General features: G+C 43.5%; 1 pseudogene; it reads left to right on the top strand.

The window, feature by feature from the left end:
- Window positions 1–1,892: 1,892 nt before the first annotated feature.
- On the top strand, window positions 1,893–2,793 carry LOC148148964 (uncharacterized; annotated as a pseudogene).
- Window positions 2,794–6,229: the final 3,436 nt, after the last annotated feature.

Here is a 6,229-nt window from a genome sequence, read left to right as displayed (position 1 = left end):
GTAGAACTTATTGCCACAGTGGGCTGCAGAGACCAACATCTTCAGTGAATTTAAGGCAGAGATAGATAGGGTTTTGATTGGTAAAAGGATCAAAGGTTACAGGGAGAAGGCAGGACAATGGGGTTAAGAAATATATTATTGAATGGACTGCATGGCCTAATTCTGCCCCTCTAACTTAGGGTCTTATAGTCTAATGGGCAGTCCTTTTAAGCAATCAAATCCTTCTGGTTAATCCTTTACAGAGGCCTCAATCCCAAGTCTGTTAGGTGGAGAAACCTCAATCATGCCCCTGCTCAGGACAATGGTTAAAATATTGGCTATATTTTAAATACATCATTAAAGGTATGTGTTTAATGAAGGACCCCACCATTTTCCTGTTGGTAGTCTTTCTTTCTGCTGATAAGACAGTTTAAAATTGAAGATCAAAGAGAGAGAATGACACTTCTGTAAGAAATTCTGATTACAAATTTTGCTTACCTGCTTGCCCACCAGATTTCTGCTGGGGGTGTAGGGTTAAAATTGCTGCACAATGTTTCAGAATTATTGACTAAGAATTACTCCTTGAGAGTACTATTATTTTTGAATATGCTCGTCACTCAATGCATGAAGTAATATTTCGTTATAATGTGACATAATTATTGCTAATATGTCCAATGTGAGTCTCTCGCATCTAGTCGAATTTCCCCTCATTTTCTGTTGGCAACTGCCCATATTTCAGGTGAGATACTTTCAATTAATAATTGAAAATATCAAAATGTGGATTTCTTTTTTAAATAATGCATTTAAAGTGTTTTTCTGGCTGTACTCAATTCACAGTACAGTAGTAAGAGCAATATCTGATATTGAAATATCTGTTTAACTGTAACATTATTATCTGTTGTAATGCTACAATGTCCAATGCAGGCTTTAACGTGGGGCCCAGGCTTGTGTGTGGTTAATATCACATAAGGCCAGCTGGCACTATTTAAAGGCAGCCTGTATCACTTAAAGGGAAGGTACAAGTTTTTTAGAATGTTAGCAGATGTTAGAACAGTTTATGGAGGTACAAGAGAAAATTGTGTAACAGTGAAGAAGAGTCTGTGCTGTAAGGATTTCTGATGTGTGCACCAGATGCTTTGGAGGAAGTGAGCTGTGATCCATTCGCAGGAGTTGAGAAGGCCTCCCTTGCTGAGGTGATGAGATCAGAAAACTGTGTTGGGGGTCAATGCCAACAAGCAGGCCCTGAAACCCAGTTTAGGCTAATACCAGGAAAAGCAATGGCCTCAGAGCTGACCACTGGGGAAACACCACAGTATGCCTTACTACAGGCCAGAAAACAGCTTGTCAGCTCTCTTCCCAGTTTGCCGAGATCAGCAAAATTTAGACCATAAGACATAGGAGCAGGAATTAGGCCATTCAGCCCATCAAGACTGCTCTGCCATTCAATTATGGCTAATAGGTTTCTGAACCCTATTCTCCTGCTTTCACCTTGTAATTCAAGATCCCCTTGATACTCAAGAATCTATCTATCTTACTCTTCAATATACTCAATGAAAATTTGTATCCATATTCTCATTTTCTCTTTTATTCCATAGACCTCAGCTTTACTGACATATCTGCCATATGTTGTTATTATGGGGGATTACATCATATGCCTTTAGACACCTATGTATGCAGCAGCAGCAACAAGGGTGGAAGCAATGAATCACTGATTTGAATCATTACATCTGACATTGGAGAGTAGTGGTTTCTGGGAAAGGAGGGACTTTTTATTTTCCTCCAGCTATATAAGTAAGTGTTTTCTAAACCCGAGACCCTACTCTTGTAGGGCCTCCCACCCACCCACCTCCTGTAACCTTAAACACCATGGTCACATCAGGTAGGCCTCTCTTTTTTACATTCTGATAAGGGGAATGGCAATACAGGGAGAGGAATGCTCCTCCTGAATGATGTTTGAGGTGAGGGATGCCATTAATGTCCCATCCAAGAACATCTGCAGGAAGTGCACCCAACTCTTGCTTCTCCACGACCACGTTAGGGAACTGGAGCGGGAGCTGGATGAACTTCAGATCATTCGGGAGGTAGAGGCGGTGGTAGATAAAAGTTACAGGGAAGTAGTTACTCCTAGGCACGAAGAAAGCTGGGTGACTGTTAAAAGGGGAAAAAACAGTCACTGCAGGGATCCCCTGAAAAACAAGTATACCGTTTTGGGTACTGTAGGGGCGATGGCTTACCGGGGCATGCAGTGGGGTGCACATCTCTGGCACAAAGTCTGTCCCTGTTGCACAGAAGGGAAGGAGGGAAAGGAGGAAAGTGTTAGTCATTGGGGACTCAATAGGGTCGGATAGCAGGTTTGTTGGGAACGAGCAAGATTCACGGTTGGTGTGTTGCCTCCCAGGTGCCAGTGTGCGTGATATCTCAGATTGTGTCTTTATGGTCCTGAAGGGACAGGGTGACCAGCCCCAAGTCGTGGTACACGTAGGTATCAACGACATAGGTAGAAAGAGGGATAGGGATGTACAGCAGGATTTCAGGGAGCTAGGGTGGAAGCTGAGAGCTAGAACAATCAGAGTTGTAATCTCTGGTTTGTTACCTGTGCCACATGACAGCGAGACAAGGAATAGGGAGGGATATCAGCTGAACACGTGGCTGCAAGGATGGTGCAAGAGGGAGGGTTTTAGGTACATGGATAATTGGGGCTCATTCTGGGGAAAGTGGGACCTCTACAAACAGGATAATCTTCACTTGAACCAGGGGGGTGCTAATATCCTGGATGGGAAATTTGCTGATGCTATCCGGGTCGGTTTAAACTAGCTCAGCAAGGGGTTGGGAACCTGAGATGTAGTTCCAGTGTACAGGAAGATGAGAGTAGGGAGGGCATGGACAGGATTTCACGGTCACAGGAGTGTGCTGGCAGACAGCAAGTTGGTTTGAAATGTATTTACTTCCACGCCAGAAGTATCCAAAATAAGGTAGGTGAGCTTGCAGCATGGATAGGTACCTGGACTTTGATGTTGTGGCCATTTCGGAGACATAGATACAGCAGGGTCAGAAAGGGATGTTGCAGGTTCCAGAGTTTAGATCTTTCATTAAGTACAGGGAAGGCAGTAAAAGAGGTGGAGGTGTGGCCTTGTTAGTCAAGGATAGTATAACAGTGGCTGGACTGTTGACAAGGACTCATCTACTGAGGTAGTATGGGCTGAGGTTAGCAACAGGACAGGAGAGATCACACTGCTTTGAGTTTTTTATAAGCCACTGCAGAGTTCCAGGGATGTGGAGGAGAGGATCGGCAAAACGATCCTGGGTAGGAGTGAAAGAAACAAGGTGGTCATTATGGGGGAATTTAACTTCCACAACATTGATTGAAAATGCTATAACTCTAGTATGTCGGATGGATCAGTTTTTGTCCAATGTGTGCAGGAGGGTTTCCTGACACAGTATGTCAAAGGGTCGACAAGAGGGGAGGCCACACTGGATCTGGTACCTGGTAATGAACCAGGACAGATATAGTGGTAGGTGAACACTTTGGAGAAAGTGATCATAATTCGGTTACGTTTAGTTTAACAATGGAAAGGGATAGGTACATGCTACAGGACAAGAGTTATCGATAGGGAAGGACAATTATAATTCGATTAGGCAAGACTCAGGATGCATAGAATGGGGTAGCAAAATGCAGGAGTTGGGGACAATCAAAATGTGGAGCTGGTTTAATGAACAGATATTGTGTGTCCTTGATAAGTATGTTCCTGTCAGGCAGGGAGGAAGTGATAAGGTAAGGGAACCGTGGTTTACTACAGAAATTGCATCTGTTGTTAAGCAGAAGAAGGAAGCTTATGTGATGGTGAGACAAGATGGTTCAGATGAGGTGATGGAGAATTACAGATTAGCTAGGAAGGATTTAAAGAGAGAGTTAAGAAGAACAAAGAGAGGACATGAGCAGTCTTTAGCAGGTAGAATAAAGGAGAACCGTAAAGCTTTTATAGGTATGTGAGGAATAAAAGAATGACTAGAGTAGGAATAGGGCCAGTCAAAGACAGAAGTGGGAAGTTGTGCGTGGACACTGTGGAGATTGCAGAGGTGCTAAACCAATATTTCTCATCAGTTTGCACCCAGGAAAAGGAGAATATTCTAGCGGAGAAGAATGAGATATGAGATATTAGAATAGAAAGGATTGAGGCTAGTAATGTTATCAATTCTAGAAGGAGTGAAAGTAGACAAGTCCCCTGGGCCAGATGAGATTTATCCAAGGATTCTCTGGGAAAATGGAGACGAGGTGTTGGAGCCTTTGGCTTTGGTCTTTGAATCATCATTGTCTACAGGTTTAGTACCAGAGGACTGGAAGATTGCAAATGTTGTGCCCTTGTTCAAAAAGAGTAGTAGACTTGACCTAGTTAATTATAGACCATTGAGCCTTACGTCTGTTATAGGAAAGATTTGAAAAGGATTATGAGAGATAGGATTTATAATCATCTAGCAAGCAACAATTTGATTGCAGAAAGTCAACATGGTTTCGTCAAGGGCAGGTCATGTCTCACAAACCTCAATGAGTTTTTTTAGGAAGTGACCAAGCATGTAGATGAGGGTAGGGCAGTTGATGTAGTGTACAGTAAGGCCTTTGACAAGGTTCTACATGGTAGGTTATTGGAGAAAATGCAGAGGCATGGGATTGAGCAAGTTGGATTAGAAACTGGCTTTCTGTAAGAAGGCATCGAGAGGGGGTTGTTGGTAAATATTCTGCCTGGAGTCCGGTTACCAGTGGTGTGCTACAAGGATCTGTTTTTTGGACCACTGCAGTTTGTCATTGTTGATAAATGACTCAGACACAGGCATAGATGGATGGGTTAGTAAGTTTGCAGATAACACCAAAGTCGGTGGAGTAGTGGACACTGTGGAAGAATGTTGCAGGTCACAGGGCGACTCAGATAAACTGCAGAATTGGGCTGAGAGGTGACAATAGTAAAGTGATACGCTCTTCTTGTCAGATGTGGGAGTTTAGGGAGAGTCACCGCTTACTGAGGATTATATCTGCAATAAATGCTGTTGGTTGTGAATCCTATCAGATTGAAAGGATCAGTTGGATAGACAGTTAGAGGCAACGAGGAATTTACAAGAGCAAGGGGATGTGATGGATGGTGGTTACAGGAAGGGGGAAAAGTTGCACATACTGTCACATAGATGAGTTAACTACAGAAAAGGTAAGAGAGGTAGGCAGTTAGTATAGGAGTTTCCTGTAAAGCTATCCCCATTTTAAACAAGTATGCTGTTTTGGAAAATTAAGGGGGTGATGGATTCTCAGGGGAACAAAGCACGAACATCCAAGTTGCTGGTATTGAGACTGGCTCTAATATAATGAGGTTACGTCTGGTTCCAAGAGATCGATTGTGTTAGAGACTCTCTACTCTGAGGCAAGACAGACATTTCTGTGGCCAGCAGTGAAAAATCAAAATGATGTGTTGCTTCCCTGGTGCCAGGACCAAGGATATCTCAGAGAGGGTGCAGAATGTTTTCACGGGGAAGAGGGGCACGCAGGAGGTCGTTGTAAACATTAGAACCAACAACATAGGAAGGGAAAAGGTTGAGATTCTGAAGGGAGATTACAGAGGCAGGAATTTAAAAAGGAAGCCCTCAAGAGTAGTAACATCTGGATTACTTCCAATCCTACAAGCTAGTGAGGGCAGGAATAGGAGGATAGAGCAGATGAATGCATGACTGACAAGCTGGTGTTTGGGAGAAGGTTTAACATTTTTGGATCATTGGAAGCTCTTTTGGGATAGAAGTGACCTGTACAAGAAGGACGGATTGCATCTAAATTGGAAGGGGACTAATATACTGGCAGGGAGATTTGCGAGAGCTGCTCGGGAGGATTTAAACTAGTGAGGTGGGGGAGTAGGACCCAGGGAGGTAGTGAGGAAAGATTTCAATCTGAGACTGGTACAGTTGAGAACAAAAGCGAGTTAAACAGGGCAGGCAGGGACAAAGCAGAGAACAAGAAAAGACTGATAAATGAACCTGCATTGATTAGAATGCAAGGGGCCTAACAGGGAAGGCAGATGAACTCAGGGCATGGTTAGGAACATGGGACTGGGATATCATTGCAATTACAGAAACATGGCTCAGGGATGGCAGCTTAATGTTCCAGGATACAAATGCTACAGGAAGGACAGAAAGGGAGGCAAGAGAGGAAGGGGGTGACATTTTTGATAAGGGATAGCATTATGGCTGTGCTGAGGGAGGATATTCCCGGAAATAC

This window comes from Chiloscyllium plagiosum, unplaced genomic scaffold (assembly GCF_037043375.1).
Source record: "Chiloscyllium plagiosum isolate Xiang-an unplaced genomic scaffold, Cpla_swu_hap1 HiC_scaffold_10, whole genome shotgun sequence".
Classification (NCBI taxonomy): Eukaryota; Metazoa; Chordata; class Chondrichthyes; order Orectolobiformes; family Hemiscylliidae; genus Chiloscyllium; species Chiloscyllium plagiosum.
Note: the sequence above shows the minus strand (reverse complement) of the source record. Positions and strands in the feature narration are given on the sequence as shown.